This window comes from Mus pahari, chromosome 14 (genome assembly GCF_900095145.1).
Source record: "Mus pahari chromosome 14, PAHARI_EIJ_v1.1, whole genome shotgun sequence".
Classification (NCBI taxonomy): Eukaryota; Metazoa; Chordata; class Mammalia; order Rodentia; family Muridae; genus Mus; species Mus pahari.
This window is the reverse complement of record NC_034603.1, coordinates 19,342,908-19,361,063: the sequence shown is the minus strand read 5'-3', so window position 1 is coordinate 19,361,063 and position 18,156 is coordinate 19,342,908. Positions and strand designations below refer to the sequence as shown.

Genomic DNA, 18,156 nt, shown 5'->3' with positions numbered 1-18,156 from the left:
CCTTCTTCTGTCTCATAGTTGGGAACACAACCCTCAGCTTGTTTTAAGTTTTAGACATGGTTTCATTACTTAGCCCAGGTTTGGCCTAGAACTTAGGATGCTAGGCCAATGCTAACCCTTGAGTAATTGTCTTCCAAACACAACTTCCTCAGTGAAGTGGGTCCACACCATCAGTTATTAATGCTTTGGCATTTTGCTGTTGTCATTTTCTGAGACTGATCTCATTCTCTGACTAAAGCTGGTTCAAACTAGTGACTGCCCTAAGCCTGCCTCTCACGCGCTGCCATACACTGTGTTTGTACCAAGTGTCTAATTTAGTTACTAATAGAATCCTATCACATGAGTGCAGTCAGTACAGTTTACTTTGTTGTTTAGAGAGCCACTGAGAAAGTGGACATTTGGCTGACATCCTAGACAGAAGACAACGGAGACCAGGACGTAGAGGATCCCTCAGGTACCAACTCCTAAAGGTCTGCCTGTGAGGGAAAAGTATTTTGTCCCATTTTCTCCTCCCCAGTCAGAACTGCTTTCCTAGGCCCTACACAGACTCTGGGCCTAAGGGAGGTCTCAGCTTTCCATGGCTCTGAAGGAATGGGACTGAGACAGCTTCAATTGGGGAAGCTTCCTGGGCGGGCAGTGTAGCCTAGAAAACCTTCCCTGCTCTCTGACACACTTTATAAAAGAAAACACACTTGTCCGTATCTCAGAGTGACCATGTCTTATAGCTGAAAGGGACTCGGGAACATGCTAAATTCAGGGCTTGCCCACAAGGGTTACTCATCTCCCAAACTTTTATACATAAAAGTCTGGCTGGGCAGTACGAAGAAGATTCTCTGGAAAATGGTCAGGTGAGCGTGTCTGTAAAGTCAGCTGTTCTCGTCACAATTCTCTGTCCCTTGCAGGTCCTTCAGACAGATCATGGAGTCACTGGGAAATCTTCCTGCGGGAGTGAGAGATCCTGAGGAAGTCTAGAGCTCTTTCACAGAAGCTCTATCACAAGGGCCTGAGGTAGAGCTGGAGTAGCTGCTTGCACTTGCTGCTGAGCCTGAAGGATCTGAACTCTCTATGTACTCTCTATGTAATAAGAGTGAGGCCCCTAGTTTTCTCCTTATGGGGAGGCTGTACACAGTATCCTGGGCTCCAAGCAGCACAGACACTTTTCAGATTTGCTCTTTTATGTTTTTACCTTCTATCCTAGAGGGGCATCCACAGGCACAACTACTCCTCTTCCCTAAGGAGCAGTAAGAATGACAAGACCATCCACTCCCCACACGTCTACCTACATGCACAGGAAGAGCTTGCTCGTCTCTAGACGGCCCTGACTGGGAGCCCTGTAGACTTAGATGTGTTCAGAACAGAAATGAAGATGGAACTTTACAGGCAGAGAAGAGCTAGATTGTGGAAGAGATGCTTATCCATTCTCTGTTTTCTCAGGTACTCTCTGTGACAGTTCCACCCACCTCCAGCTTGGTCTATATCCTCAGAATTGAGAATTTCTGACAGGTTCAGTGTACCTCCAAATACCTAAGTGCACCAGCTTCAGGACTGGAAAACTTCAATTGTCCCCATCACAAATCCTGGAGGATCATTTCAACAGGAGTTCTCCAAGATCAGTGCCATAGCTAGTTCATGCCTCTGACTGAGGAGACCCCAGCTTCCCTCAGAAGTTTCAACCTCAGAGGACAATCCAGATCATCAGCAAAGATAATAGAATCGCAGATATCCTCTCTGAAGAACTGTGGATACACCGTGTCCTGTGGTGCCCATGTCCTGCGGTGCCTCACATCAGAATAAAATGTGATACTAATTGAGTGGACAGGACTCCATTCTTTATGCCTTGTTCTTGACCTTCCAAGGAAACCATAACTATTGAAAGGGAGGGGACCTGCGCAGGGTGAGATGGTCACCTAGAAAGGTGGTCAGAGGGCTGACTTTTCCTCTCTCTGCTAGTCTTCTGTTGTGGAGGCTCCATTTCTAGAACGGCAACTTCTAGGGCCAGGAGAGCCATTAAATCCCATCTCCACTCTCTCTTCTGTGGTCAGAGAATTTCTGTTAACTGTGCCCATGGTTTCTGGCTAAACGGAAGACATGACTGCTCACCGGATGCTTAATCAGGGATTTTCTTGTTGTAAATATGAGAGAGAGAACATCCAGGGGCATCCGTGAGAGCCCAGAGCAGAGAAAGAATAGAGCTGACTGAGCATGTTCAGCAGACTAGATCTGGCCAGGAGAAAAACAAGAGAGGAGATGAGAACTAGAGAGTGGAACCCGGAGCGAGGGGGAACTCAGGAGAGCAATGAAGGAAAGGGAAGAGCGAGAGGAAGGGAGAGAGGGAGGCCAAGGGCCGAAGGCATTGAGTAGCAGGATTACAAAAGAGAAATGAGGAGCTGGACGGAGCTAATCCCGTGAGTTGGGTTCTTCTTCTTCTTTTCATTAAAAATAGATTTTTCTCTCATACACTACATTTTTCCTCCCACCATGCCTACCATCTACCACGCTCCCCTCCCCTCTGGATCCACTCTCCCTCAGCATCCCTTCATAAAAGAGCAGGCTTCCAAGAGACCACAACCAATTGTACACACAAAAAGAAAATACCATAGGACAAGGAAAAAGCCCTCAACTGAGTCTAAACAAGGCAACCCAAGAGGGAAACAATAAATTGTCCTAAGTGCAGTCCAAAGTGTCGAAGACACACCCACTCCCACAGTTAGGAGTCCCACAAGAACAACAAACTAACCGCCACAACATATATGCAGAGGACCGGGTACATATCCCTGTAGGTCCGGTGCTTGCTTCAGTCTCTGTAAACCGTATGTATCCTGCTTGGGTGATTTGGTGGGTCATGTTCTCCTGGTGTTCTCTAGCCCCTCTGACTCCCACGGTCTTTCCGCCACCTCTTCCATGGACTTCCCGGAGCTCCAGCGGACTCCAGTTTAGACTCTCTCCACATCAAGTCTTAACTGTGGATCTCTGCATTTGCTCCCATCTACTGCTGGAGGAAGCCTCTCTGATGACAACGGGACAAACCACTAATCTCTGAGCATAGTAAAATATCATTAGGAATCATTGACAATTTTTTTTTTTTTTTTTAAGACTAGTCGTGTTTGGTTCTACTCTATACCTCTGGACTATTCGGTCTCCATTCCCTGGCCTTCCAAGAAGTGTCAGGCATGGGCGCCCGCCCACCCGCTCACGGAGTAAGTTAGCCTCAAGTTAAATCAGACATTGCTTTCTACTCTCACAAGTTCAGAACCGCCATTACCCCAGCACATCTTGCAAGCAGGACACATTGTAGGTCAGAGGTTTTGTGACGGGGTTGGCTTATTAAAGGTATGGGATGAGACCCTGTCTCATCCCATAATCCTGGCTGTCCTAGATCTCGCTATGTAGACCAAGTTGGCGGGCAACTCACAGAGATTCACCTACCTCTGTCACAGGAGTGCCCGGATTAGAGGCATGCACCACCCTGTCTTGTTGGAGTGTTGTTTTGTACACTGTGTGAAGATGTGTCTCTGTCCTTCCTTGCCTGCCTAAGGCACCTTCTGATTGGTTAAAATAAAAAGCCTATGGCCTATAGCAAAAGGCAGACTAAGAATAGTAAGGTGGGACTTCCGGACAGAGAGAGGAACTCTGGGAAAGAGAGACGCGCGGGAGATTTGCTAAGGCGATGCAGAGTAAGTTGGACGTATGTAACCGAGAAGGTAACTAGGTAGAACTTAGTATAAACGGGCTAATGGAGTTACGAGCTAGTTAGGAGCAAGCCTAAGCTAAGACCAAAAGTATTGTAAATAAATATGAGCCTCTATGCCATCATTTGGGAACTGAGGTGGACATAGAGAAAGACCCACAGTCGTGTTTGGTGCTCAGTGTGCGGAAGAAAAATCCAAGCTTAGAGCTTGAGTTTAGTCCTGGGTGGAGGGCGGCTTCCTAGCCAAAGATCAGGGAAGAAGCAGGAGACTGCCAGAGGCTGAGTGCTTGACTCCTCAGCCCTCGCTGAGCAGAAAAACCAGATCCACTATCAGAGCCTCGGGGCAGAGAAGGGTCAGAGCAGCTTGAGACAGACACCTGGGAGCCAGGCCACTCGGGGTGCATGCGCACAGTTAGCCACACTTAGCATTCCACAGTCACCAGCCATCCCCAAGGCACAGCCGCACGCATGCACGCACGCACAAAGCTGGCCCTGTTGCTGGGCAGGCTGCGCCTCTGCTCATAGCTGAAACAGCGGAGAGGCTGAAGTCAGCCCACACTACTCCAGTGAGAGTCTCGGTGCAAACAGAGGTCAGAACGAGCAGCCCCCGGGCTCATGTGGGCCCAGGACAGGCAGGCTACGGACCACAGAAAAGCACCCCATCCTACACTCTGAGCTACTGGCAAAGTGAACAGATCAGGTCCCTGCACTCCAAAGCCCAGAGAAGCCTCTGCTTTTCCAGTAAACTGTTAGACTGAGCTGAACAGAGGGTCCAACTATTCCTTGTGGGCCTAAGGGCTGGGGCGGGGCCAACAGCCGGCTTGACTAGGAGCTGAATGTCTGGAACAGGGATACCCGCTGTGGGAGGTGCAAGCCGCTGAACAGCTCAACAGAGACAACGCGTGGAAGATATCTATCTAAGCCAAGGCAGGAGCCTTTGAATAGGTAAAAAAAATATTTGGAATTATGCTTCAGTGCTAAAGAAAGAAAAGAAAAAAATAGTTTATAAATTAATAAAATAAAGTCTCTTTAGGAAGGAGAGAGTTAAGAGATTGAAAAAGAAAAAAAATTCTATGTTAAAAAATGGAAAACACAACAACACAGGGAATCTGGATTCCATATAATTTTGTTATGATTGTCAGCGTACAAATAATGACATTTTCAGTAATGATTGCAATTTTAGATATCCCGTTTAAGAGAGATGAGAATAAAGCAGACTTAGAGAAGGAAAGACTGAAAAAATTAAATGCTGGAATGGAGGCAATAGGAAAGAGATTGGGAAATCCCGATTCACAGGCATCCAAACCAAAGCCTAGAGCCACCCTGTCACTCTAGCCCTGTTCCAGACATTCAGCTAGCTAGTCAAATTTAATGGCAGCCTATTACATTTCTAGATAAAGAGACTTACGCTGTGTTGATATACATCTGTTTAATGATGCTACCTTAGTGAGGCCATACTATAGATGATATGTTTCAGTTTGTAGAGTTTGGAGAATTACAGTATATACATATGTTAATGCATCATACAGTTGATGCACACTCGGGACTTCAATATGCTTTTGCCTTAAATTCTGAGAGAAATGATTCTGAGAGTGCACATTTATTAGAGGTGGTGTTCATCTTGGAAATGCCTTTACAGACCGAAGCTAATGATGCTACCGTATATGTAGCTATTAGAATACAGCCATATTTTAGACATTATTACATAGAGCATGTCACAGATGTATCTTACATTGCTACAGGTCAGGCAGTTATGAAAGGAACTAGCTATGCTTTAAAGAAGACGCTCATAGACAGAAGAGGGACATGGGATCTTAAGCCCATGTGGTGGTTTGGATGAAAATGGCCCCCATAGGCTCATAGGGATCGGCAGGATTGGGAGGTGTGGCGCCCTGTTGGAGTAGGTCTGGCCTTAGAGCAAGTGTGTCACTTAGGCATGGGCTTTGGGGCTTCAGATGCTCAAGTTAGGCCCAGTGTCTCTCTTCCTGTGCCTGGGAATCCAGATGTGGAACTCTCAGCCTCCTCTCCAGTAGCATGCCTACCTGTGTACAACCATGCTTCCCATCATAATAATTATGGACTAAACCTCTGAACTGTAATCCAGCTCCAGTTAAATATTTTCCTTTATAAGAGTTGCCACGGTCATGGTGTCTCTTCACAGCAGTAAAACCCTAACTAAGACACACAGATAAACTTTTCTTCCCCTACACTGTATGTATCAGGACTATGCTCATTGCCACATTAAGGTAACTAGCACACTGAACTGGTGATAAGACGCATGGTATTTGATGAAAATTGGTTCTAGGCTTTGGAACAGGTTTGTGGCAGGAATGTGGAAGAGTTTGAAGATCCATGTTAGAGAAGCGTGAGAATGTCATCAATGCCTTCCTTTATATATTATTTGTTTGTTTGTTTGTTTGTTTGTTTATTACTTTTTTCTGTGTTTCTGTGTTTTGCATTGGTGTTTTGCCTGTGTGTGTATTTGTATGAGGGTGTCAGGACCCCTGGAGCTGGAGTTACAGATAGCTGTGAGCCACTATGTGGGTGCTGGAAATTGAGCCCAGGTCCTTTAGAAGAGTAGTTGGTTCTTCTATCCCCTGAGTCATCTCCCTGGCCCCCATCATTAATGCCTTAATGGGACATTCTGGTGAGGGTTCAGAATACTGTAATTCCAGTAGCCATCTAGACAGTAAGGACTGTGCTAATGAGACTTCACATGCGAACTGAGACTCTATATAAACTGGGAATAGAAGCCATGTTGCATTATGACAAAGGATATTCAGACATATTCTGCACATGTCCTGAAACTTTGATGGAGGTTTCCAGTTCAATGAAGTTGCTGGATGAACTTCGAAGGCAGCTTAGCCTTCAGGTTGTAGCGTGGTTACTACCACTGACCACTTTTAACCAGGTTGACATTGAGAATTGTAAGTGAACAAACAGAACAGGAGTTGAGAGATTTAACATTTTGGTCAGGAAACAGGCACATGCATGGTTAAAGGTGCTGACCGAGCAGATGCAGACGAAGTGACAGGAGCTGTTAAGGATCAGTGATGCGGAAACAGACACAGCAGCGCACTGGGACAATAGCAAAAGGCCCTCGGGGCATCCAGGAAGTGGCAAGATCTCACCCATTCAAGGCTCCAGGATGTCATACTGGAAAGGAGAGCCAGGGAGGTGTCCTGCTGGACGCGGGCTTCGCCGAGGACGTGGTGTTTGTTCAGTTGGTTGCTTGGTTTGATTTTACTTTCCCCAGGCACGCAGCGGCTGCTGCAGCCATGGTCCAAGGGGCCTGACTGTCGGTTGAGATGGCAGCAGAACGTGGCATCGTCCACATGGTCCTGGTCAGACATACAGAGTGCTGGGCTGTGGGATTATGGGGGCTGCCACCAAGAGTTTTGAGAAAGGCCTGTGGAGCAAGAAAAATCTGTAGCAGGAATGGATTCCTCAGTGAAAGCAAAGAAAGAAGATGGAATTAACAGTTTCTGGAATTGGAAAGATATATGGATTTTTAAAAATGAAAACATGAACTAGGCATGGTGGCACATACATGTACCACCAACGTAGGCTATATAGTAAGACCCCCTTCTCTTACACATACACAAAGGTAAATAAAATCATATGTCTGCATACGTATGTATATGATTTTGATGAAAGTGTGTTCTAGTTCATTAGTAACCAGTGAATTAAAATCATTAAATGCAGTTCTTGCAGAGGACCTGAATTCGTCTCCCAGTATCCATGTCAAGTGGCTCACAACCATTGACAACTTCAGCTCCAAGGAATCTTCTGGTCTTTGGGGGCACTACACTTATATACACCTACCCCACACACAATTATATGCACATAGTTAAAAAAAACCTAAATAAAAGTAAAAGTGTCTTTCTTATTTTCCGAATAACTGTAGCTGAAATGGGAAGTGTCAGTCGGTTGGTAAGTAACTGAGGTAACCATGGTAATGGTTACATATTGGAATACTATACAGCAGATAAAATGAACTGAAGGGGTCGGGGCGGTGGTGGCGCACGCCTTTAATCCCAGCACTTGGGAGGCAGAGGGAGGCGAATTTCTGAGTTTGAGGCCAGCCAGGGCTATACAGAGAAACCCTGTCTTAAAAAACAAAAACAAAAAACTGGTATGCATGTGTTAACATAGATATACTTGAAAATGTTATGAAAATGATACCAGAAGACATGTGATGAAGTGGTGTGTGTGTGTGTGTGAGAGAGGGGGGGGCGGGTTCTGAAGCATGTCTAAAAAGTAGTAACGGGGAGTCAAAACATACCATAATTTCAGAAAATTGGAACTGAAAAAAAATCCTGCAACTTTTTGTCTATTTGGCTTCCTTATTTTAGAAGGCAGAAAAAATGGTAGCGCTAACCCAGTCTTACTTCCCTCCCCGCTCTCCCTCAGTCCTTTCCCTTCTTTCCCCTTTCCCTCCTTGTCTGGCTCCCTTCCTCCTCTCCCTCCCTTCCTCATTCCTTCCATCTGTTTATCAGTTATTCCTTTCCCTTATTCCTCTCCCTCCCTTCCTCATTCCTTCCATCTGTTTATTAGTCATTCCTTTCCCTTATTTCTCTCCCTCCCTTCCTCATTCCTTCCATCTGTTTATCAGTCATTCCTTTCCCTTATTTCTCTCCCTCCCTTCCTCATTCCTTCCATCTGTTTATCAGTTATTCCTTTCCCTTATTCCTCTCCCTCCCTTCCTCATTCCTTCCATCTGTGTACCAGTTATTTAGCTAACAGTTCAGGTTGAGAATTCCACAGCTATTTTCTGACGTGGATTTTGCACATAGCAGTCGTCAAGCACTCGTGGACCGGATGGGAACCCCACCCGCCTCAGTGTAGGTGCCTGCCCGCGGCATCCAGCGCCTTGCTATCTGCTCTGCAGCTGTGTAGACCAAGAGCTGCACCTTTGACTCTCATTACTGCCCTTTATTCCCTGACTTCTGTGGGCTCTTCGGCTCCGTGTCATCTGGGAACTTCATGGCAGCACTCTTTCCTTGCCTCGGCTGCCAGAGATGCTGTGGGTGCCGGTGCAGAGGAAGGGGAGCTAGCCTCCGGGTTGTTTTGACATGGCTGCGTGAAGCTGCCCCTGCACGTGGCTGCAGAGGACATCCAGAACAGCAGCTTCCTCGTCTGGCCACCTTTGTTAAACACCTGCCTTGGTTTCTACTGCTCTGAGAAGCAGGGGGAAGGAGGTCCAGCTTACACAGGGTGGTCATGGGCAAGGTTCATGACTTGCTCATGGAAAGAAATACTGGACTAATGGCCAAGCTGAAAGCAGACTGCCCATGCAGATAGAAATGGCAGCGCCAATGTCCACTGTTAGGGCCAAGGGTGGCCGAGGTAATGCAGTGTTTGATGAAGAAAGGGGGCCAGGCCCTTCCCCCTGGATGGGAGAGAAAGCAGGGCAGAATCCTGCTGAGAAACTTTCCGACTGCTTTCCACATGGTATAGAGATGTCGTATCACTTATTAATGTTTGAGGTGTCTTTTCAGCCTGTGTTTAAAAAGGAACAAAATACTGACCTTACTTTCATTATCAGAACATTGAAAAAAAAAAAAGTTCCAGCACAAATGTTAACATGTCATTGACACACAGAATGCAGAGCTTGCTAGCAGGACAGACAAAAAGATGGCAAGACAGACTCACAACCAGGCTCTAACCCAACATAGTTAAACCTTAGTCTACATGTTGCTTCTCCATGTACAAGCCGTGTTCCATGTCTGTTCATGTGCCGTATCTATGGAGGGTTAATAATGAAATGTCCACCATGGGTTCGAGTATTTGACCACTTGGGCACCTGGTGGTAGCCCTGTTTAGGAAGGTTACAATGCCCTCAGCAGGGTAGGGCCTTGCTGGAGGAGGTGGGCGGAGCCTTGACGTCATAACCTAGCCTCGCTTCCTCTTCGCTCTCTGCTTCCTCACTGGCTTCATATTCCCTGTCATGCGCACCGCATCGTTCTCTACATTGTTTTCTTGCCAGGTACTTTGTCCCAGCAGGGAGGGAATTGATAAGACACCGCACACTTGTGGGACGAGAATCCGCAATGTAGGCAGCATGTTCATTTCTCTCTTTGTTAAAAAGCAATGTGACCTAGGAACCTTTTTGGTTTGATCATAGGATATCGTTACCTCTGAGGCTCGCAGAAGTGACATATGAGTTTAGGGGAGGAAACTGAGGTGGCCCATGTACCCCTTTCTAGCTTCCGGGAAGCCAGAGCACAGAAAACATTCCGGGCTTTGCTAGTTTGGATCTAGAATGTTCCCCACACCCATGTGCTGATGGCTTGGTCCTCAGCCTCTGGCAAGTGGGAGGCTGTGGAACTTTTAGGAGTTAGAGCCTAGTGGGAGGACGTTTAGTCACTAGGGGGTGTGCTTGAGCATACTGGGATACTGTCCCTTCCTCTTTTTGTTTTGGTTCCCAGTGGCCAGAGATGATCAGCTACCCCTGCCACACACTTCCAACAGGGGGCGCTGATTCAACACAGGACCAAAGGCAACAGGACTGAGTGAATATAGCCTGAAACCCCCATAGCCAGTGAAGTGAACCGCCACATTGACTTGCACATGCGCAAAATGAAGTGAGTGGCACATCTCCGCACCTGCTCGCAAATCTGTTCAAAGTGGACTAAAGACGGGTACGTAAGACCTTAACTCAAAGACCCAATGTAAGACCTGAACTCCGACCTGCTACAGAAAATGAGGAAAACACTTTTCCATGTAGCTATAGCCAAAGACTTTCTGAAACTCTCTCTTAGCAGCACAGGAAATAATTGGCTAAAGGAATTACATCAAATACAAACGCTGCATGGCAAAGAAACCATCAGCGGCTGAAGAGACAGAATGGGGAAATATTCCTAACTATATATCAGAAATGAGCTACCACCTGGATTCTATAAAGAGCTCCAACAAGATTACAACCGAAAACCAAACAAATAAAAACCCTGAATCATTCAGTCAGTAAATGGACCAATGTGTAGAGACGTACAAGTGATGGACTGGGGAGACCTGTCAGTGACTGAGTGCTAGCCACTCTAGCACGAGGGCCTGAGCTTGGATTCCTAGCTCCCATGTGAAATGCTCTGCACGTCTGCATATGACCCTGTAGCCTCAGTTCTGAGTGGAGGGGGTAGGGAGAGGCAGAAACGGGAGAATTACTGGGTCTTGCTGGTCCCCAAAAGCTATCTGTTCAGTTAGGGATTGTCTCAAGGGAAGAAAGTAGCCAATAATAAAAGATGGCCTCCACCATACATGTAGGCACATGGTTACTCAGCTGCACACATACATGTTTTATGCACGTATACCACACACGCACATGCACACAAATAAGTTTTTAGAAGGTCATTTATAAATGACCAATAAATATGTGAAAACTGTTGAGCTCCCTCAGTCATTAGGGGGGAATTAAACTGCTGTGAAATTCCACTTCATCCTGGTCAGAAAGGCAATCAGCCAGAAAAAAAAAATAACCCGACAGTACATTCTGGCCATGATGTGGAGAAAGACCGTTACACACTGGACTTCATACAGGTCTATAAACTGGTGCAGCCATTTTGGAAATCAGAATTGAGGTTCCTCAAAAGACAAAATACAACTGCCAGAAGGTCTAACTCTATACCCAACTGCTTCTAACTCAACATACCACAGAGATATTTGAACAACCATATATATTCCCGCTTTATTCACAATAGCCGAAGTGTAGCTAGTCTAGATATTTATCCACGGTTGGAAGGATAATGGACATGTCAGGTATGTTAATGGGGCTAGTTTACTCAGCTGGAGTTTGAGAGATGGCTCAGTGGGTAAGAGTGTGCTGTTCTTCCAGCACACCTGGTTTCAAGTCTCAGCATGTATGTGTTGGTTCACAAAAGACTCTTATTCCAAGTTCCAGGGGATCTGATGCCCTCTTCTGGCTTCTGTGGGCACTGCATGTATGTGGTACACAGACACAAACGCAGGCAAGACACTCATACATGTTGTCTAAGAGCTACTGTTACTGTGATGAAACACCATGACCAAAGCAACTTGGGTAGGAAATAGTTTATTTGGCTAAAACCTCCAGGTAATATTTCATCATTTAGGGAAGTCAGGGAAGGAACCTAGAGGCACGAGTTGATGCAGAGTCTATGGAGGAATGCTGTTTACTGGCTTGCTCATCATGGCTTCCTCTGCCTGACTTCTTATAGTACCCAGGACCACCGGCCTGGGGGTTGCACCACTCACAGTGGGCTGGGCCTTCCCATGTCATGAATTAAGAAATTGTCTATAGGTTTGCCCACAGCCTAATCTTATGGAGGCAGTTTCTCAGTTGAGGTTCCCTCCCTCAGATGACCATCAATAGTTGACATAAAACTAGCCAGAACACATAATAAAATAAAGATAAAGGAAAAATTATCCTCTTTCCTGCCCATAGTGTAACACACTACGTTAAGTGAAATAAGCCACATTCAAAGAAAAATATCACATTTTTTCATTATACAGAATCTTGATTCAACTCTCAGTATGTAGATATGTGTATATGCACACACGTGCACTCATATGTGTAGAACATGACTAAGGGGACTGTGAGAGGTGAGGCTCTAAATGGGGGCGGGATAAGAAGGGGTGATGGGGACATGGTTGGAGATTATGAGGGCATTTTGCTCTTGCTGATGATTTGCAGGACCATGTTGTTGTCTCTTCAACCCCTGAAGCTCTGCCTACAGAGTGTCTGGTTCCAGCCTCTTCTGGACTCTGATGCACTGCTCTCATATGTACACACACATATACACATATCAAAACATAAGTGAATCTTAATAAAGAGAAAGCGTGCGGCAATGTATACCTTTAAAGAAATATTTTTATTTGAAAATAAACACACAATCTTTCTTCCTCTCGAGTTGAGCATTGGATGCTCTGTCACAGCAGCAGAAAGATGACTAACAGTTTTAAGCCTGACTTATTGAACCTAGATCTGTCCACAGGGAGGCTGATGGGCAGGCGGTGGCCCTGTTAAGAATCTGGGTTGGATGGAATCCTGTGTGGTGGGTGCTGAGTGAAGTCTGGGCTGAGTTCTAGCCTCGGTGAGCCCGATGGACTTCCTGGTATCTATTTAGTTCAGTGTACCTGGATCACCTTGGGGCTGACGACCCTTGTGACTCTCACTGCCTCAGAATGGAAAGAGGTTCATGCCAGGAACCTGCCCAGCACCAGTTCTCTCTGGGAGGCAGCGATGGGTGTGTTGGTGGATTTCAAGGGCAAAGCTTAGTTTTTCGAGGGCTAAAATTGATTATTTTTTTATAACTTAAGTCTTCGGTATCCTGTGGCCATTAACACCTGAAATATAGCAGGTGGGGGAGGGGTGGGTAAAGAAAGAAATTGATTACTCTGGCTCCATGTTCCTTTACTTAGGAGTCCCTCACTGATCAGCAAGAGGCTCAGAGTTTTGTTAACTCTGTGAGCCAGAGAAAAAGGAAAAGAAAGTCATGCATGCAGAAAGAAAATCCTTTATGCAGGTAATATATAACAAACACACACACACACACACACACATTCATATATACACACATATGCTGGTTGGGCCTGAACACCTGTCTCATCAACTCCACAAGTATTTACGCATACTTACATGTACATACCTACCCCTACATATGCATATATACATTTGGTGGATGGAATCAAAAGCTCCCATGAGCAAGTTCCAATGAGCAAGCATTAATGCAAAAGAAAACTAACTCATTCTGGGTGAAAAAGAAGTTTCAACCTTTATCGCTCACAGAAGGGGAAAAAACCTTTACCTTATTATTGCTGGAAGTAATAAAAAGCCTCAACTCTCTATTGGTGAAAGGAAGAAAAAGCCCCTCCCTATTGACATTCTTAGTTCTTAACACTATTCTCAGGATTAAATGATCACATAGTATTCCAAGCATCTTTACATTCCAAAAGTTCATAGCAAGTTTAAGACATAAATTCAAATCAAAAATCAAATAAGGTGTTACACCAGAAATGCTCACGTTTGTTTCCATTAAGACTAGTACATAACTAATCATTCATTATCTACTAGATCCATAAGTTCATTATAAGTTCAGAGCAGTTTTTATATTATAAGTCAGCATGGTTTTGTCATCTGTCTTGTGTCTCATTAGTTTGAAATCAATATTTTATCTTCTGTCCTTGAACCTACAATGAATGGTCTGTTCCCATGCTGGTTTCATGTCTAGCCTAGACGGAAACTTTACCCTGACTGTAAATTTGTTCCAAGTCTGCTTTCTATCCTACTGCACTTAGCCGGTGACACATGAAGGTCTACAGAGCCCTATCTACAGCTCTCATACTATAGAGGGTGCAAAACTACCTGTATAAATTTAGGAATTCTATAGAATCATTTTTCAGAATCATGAAATCCTCCATTTATCCCCATAGCATCGCTACATGATAGTATACCTTCGCTGATCTGCAGAAAATCGGTCCAATAGGTGGGCTGATGCCCAGGAATCTTTAGGCTATGTAACAACGACAGGAAAGGCATATCAACAACAAAAATCAGTCCTGAGATGAGATCTCTGACGACCCTGTAATTCTGAGTTTACCCATTGCAGCCATGCAAAACGATGGGCCAGCTCCAGAAAAGTCACTTGTTAGTTTTAGCCGTCTCCTCGATGGCTCCTGAAAGGTTCATGTAAAGGCAAAAATGTACTGAGAAGAAACTTGACATAACTTTGGAGCTGATAAAATCAGGAACTTCGAACACCTTTAGATTGTTCTGGAGATACTGATAGATTCTGGCTCTTCTTACGCCTGCACCAGCATCTCTGGGTTCAACTAACTGTGGGTTAAAGGTATTTGAAAAACAAAATACCACCAGTCTTAAACATGCACACACACTTTTCTATCATTATTCCCTAAACAGCACAGCACAGCCACTATTTGCTTCTTATGTTTAGTATTGTAAGTGACTCAGAGCTGAATAAAGTACATGAGAGTATTGCATAGGTCTTTTGCAAATATAAACAGCTATATACGGGACTGAACACCTGTGGATTTGGGTGGTCCCTCGAATCCAGGCTCCATAGATACCGAGGGGCACCTGCATTCTTTAGAAGAACCATAAAGCTCAGAGTCAGTGTTTCCTGTTCTAAGAGTTCATCTCTGGAAACCTGGAAACACTCCCATAGGATGAAGTTACCTGGTAGCCTTGGGTGGAGCTACATGGTGGCCTTGAGACATAAAAATGGAGATAGTCATACCATCTTGAAACCTGAGAGAGGGAGTTTTGGGGCTGAAGGGTGCAGGATAAAAGGTAACATTAAGGAAATGTTAAGTTTGAGATGCTTCTGAAACACCCAGTGAGGGTCCCAAAACCATATTTGGATGGTTTGAATGGAGGTGAGGGATATCCAACTGCAGGAGTGAATTAGCAAGTCTTCAGCAAGTGCAAAGCCAAGGATATAAGCTCCAGGAAAAATAAACTGCTAGGGAAGAATGGGTTGGTGTGGGGACATGGAGAGGAGGGTGACCCAGTGACGAAGTCTAGCTACACGTATTTGCTAGGATAGGAGGAAACCCACGGCATTTGTTGAGTCATGGACCAGCGAGAAGGCAGACTGGAGGAAAGGAAGTGGGTGGCTGTGTTTCACCTTACAGATGGCTACCTTGGATTAAATCAGGTCCAAGAACATGGAGGTCAGGTATAACACTGACAGAGAAACTTAAGAGAAATGGAGAAGCCATTGACCAGACATGGAACTGGAGAGGAGACAGCAGCGAGTCTGGGAAGTGTGCGCAGGAGGGGCAGTGGCAGTGTGCTTCAGTCTAGTCAGCAGAACGTGTCCTCTGAGGCAGTGTGGAGCTTGGGAGGAGGGCTGCAGGGCTGGGGCAGACGTAGACAGACTTGGTTTTAAATGGAAGCCTCCATATTGTTGCTATGTAACTAGCAATCACCCTGTAGAGAAGGTATTGATGGCGGAATAAAAAGAGACGTAAATGGAAGAAGGAAATTCTTCACGTGGCAAACATGTCCTGCTAACCCTTTAGCAGGCATCTTCATGGGAGCAAACCAGAGCATCAGTGACCCTGGCATGGTTGCCACTCACCCTGGCTGTCATTCTGAGGGATGGGTTTTCAGGGAACAGAATGCTTGTGGTGTGACAAGACAGGTAGAGATGTGAGTGTTTCTGTATGTAGAGAATAGAACCGTCCCTTGATAGCATCCATTTTCTCAGCCATGTGTGAAGCAGGACACCAGTTATCTTTGTGGGGGATGGGAAGGAAAAGTATGAAGCTCTGACTGGGAAAAGAGACTCATAATGGAAATACCTGAGTAACTAGGTCACGTCCATTGGAGATTTGTGGTCAAGAACTTGAAGTGAAGTTACTCGACCAACCATGTGACTTTTCCCTTGTCTTAGTCAATTGGCCCAAGGGCATCCAGGAGCACTTTCCCCAAGATAGCTGCTCCACCAGAGGCCCAATAAGCCGTGGGCCAAGAGACCAGGGGCTGAAAACTCTGAGACTGTAAGTCAAAATCAGTCTCTACACCTTTCTAAGTTTCTTCCCTCAGGCGTTTTGTCAGTGAACATAAAAATGCTTGTAGAAAAACATTTAAATCAGAGTCTTAAGTTATGATAAAGTTAGAAATGTGTCCTTTACATGAAAAAAAAAATGGATGCTTAAAGGAGAATGGCCGTGTGTATGCTTGTGTGCATGAGATACACATGTACGCATACGTGTACGTACAGGCCAGAAGTCGATGCTGGGATCTTTCCTCTGACTCCACCCACCTCATTTTCCGAGACAGGGTTTCTCTTTAGCCTAGAACTCCCCGATGAGGCTAGTCTGGCTCCAGCAAGTTGCAGGGATCTACCTGTCTTTATGTCCTTAGTGCCTTTAAGAACAACAAACAAACAAAAACATATGTTGTGGGGGCGGAACACTGGTCTTCAGGCTTGCAAGGCAAGCGATTTGCCAACAGAGCCTTTTCCTTGGTCCCCCAACACAGAGGTTTGTTGTTTTTGTTTTGACAGGGTTTCACTATGGATGTGTGGTTTGTTAACCTTCAGTGCTTATGACTTCAGGAACTGAGACGCAAGGGAGTGAGGGAGTCCACCAGGCAATAGCCAGAGAGGTGGATCCGGTAGTCAGAGTGGGTGAAGACTGCACTGATGAGGGACGGGGAGATGGATTCACCAAAGCCAGTGACATCAGCCCACCAGAGCTCTTGGGAAAGGGCCCTAGGGTACAGGAGAGCTGGGGGGGGGGGTTATCCATGTGAGGATGCTTGAGGTCGGGGGTCAGAGCTGGTGCTGCTGAGACAGGAAGCAGGATAAAGCACAGTGGGGGCTAATGGCATCACCCACAGCTCCTGTCTAGACCTTGGAACTTCGACTATGACCTTCATGTGGGGAAGGAGCATTTGCAGGTAGAATTAAGAAAGATCTTGAAACCCCATCAGCCTGATTGACAGGTGGCCTTTAGTTTGGATCCTGAATGTTCCTCATAAGCCTGTGTGTTTCAAGGCTTCGTCTCTAGCCTGTGGCACTATCTGAAGGTGGTCAAGTCTTAGGAGGGTATGGTCAAAGGGATTTGGGTCACTAACTTGAAGGGCATGTTGGTGCCCAAGTCAGTCAGTCAGTCAGTCAGTCAGTCAGTCAGTCTGTCTGTCTGAGTTTCTTTGTCTCAGTCTCTGTCTTTGTTTCTGGCTCTCACAGTCTCTCTGTCTCTTTGTCTGTTTCTCTGTCTTTCTAAGTCTCTGTCTGTTTGTGTCACCTCGGCTGCCATGATGCGAACAGGCTTCCTGCATATAATCCATCTGCAATGCACTGCCTCACCACAGGCCAAAGCAGTAGATCAGTAGTCACGAACTGAAGCCCTACCCCCTTGGCGGTGATTCTTTCAGGTATTGGTCATAGTGACAGGAGGCTAGATTACAGCTTCTAAATTAAGACAGTTCAGAATCTGCCCCAATCCCTGCCCCTGCTTCAGTCTTTGAAGTCACAGTATCGCCATGTATCCTCAGTTGGCCTTAAAGTCATTATCTGTCTGTTTTAACTTCTTACATGCTGATATTATAGCATCTGACTGCATATTAAAGCCCTTAGCATAAGAAGGTGAGAGGGCAAGGCCCATAAGAGAAGGCCCCTGAAGAGACAGGTATTCCTCAGCCACAGGCTAGGTAGTGTGGATGAGATTCTCCCCAAGTCCCCAGCGGGACTGTGCATATCTCAACTTAAGCCTTCCAGCCTATACAACTGCAAGAGAGCAGGTTTTTAAGCACCTAATCTGAAGGAATTTTTTATAGCAGCCCCCAAGAAACTAACTGGCTTCCTCACATGGGTGTGGAAACATTGAGAAGAAATGTGTCAGCCAGACCAGCAAGGTCAGGGCTTTCTTTTTCTTTCCTTCCTTCCTTCCTTCCTTCCTTCCTTCCTTCCTTCCTTCCTTCCTTCCTTCCTTCCTTCTTTTCTTTCTTTCTTTCTTTCTTTCTT

At 45.7% G+C, this 18,156-nt stretch overlaps 1 long non-coding RNA gene across 1 annotated transcript in view; it reads left to right on the top strand.

Moving 5' to 3' along the window:
• The first annotated feature begins 3,650 nt into the window (after window positions 1-3,650).
• LOC110331050 overlaps window positions 3,651-18,156 on the top strand; it is a 30,279-nt gene continuing 15,773 nt past the window's right edge. The window contains exons 1-3 of the long non-coding RNA XR_002380987.1: window positions 3,651-3,701; window positions 4,538-4,633; window positions 10,163-10,332. This is a non-coding gene — a long non-coding RNA (uncharacterized LOC110331050). The remainder of the gene's footprint in view (window positions 3,702-4,537; window positions 4,634-10,162; window positions 10,333-18,156) is intronic.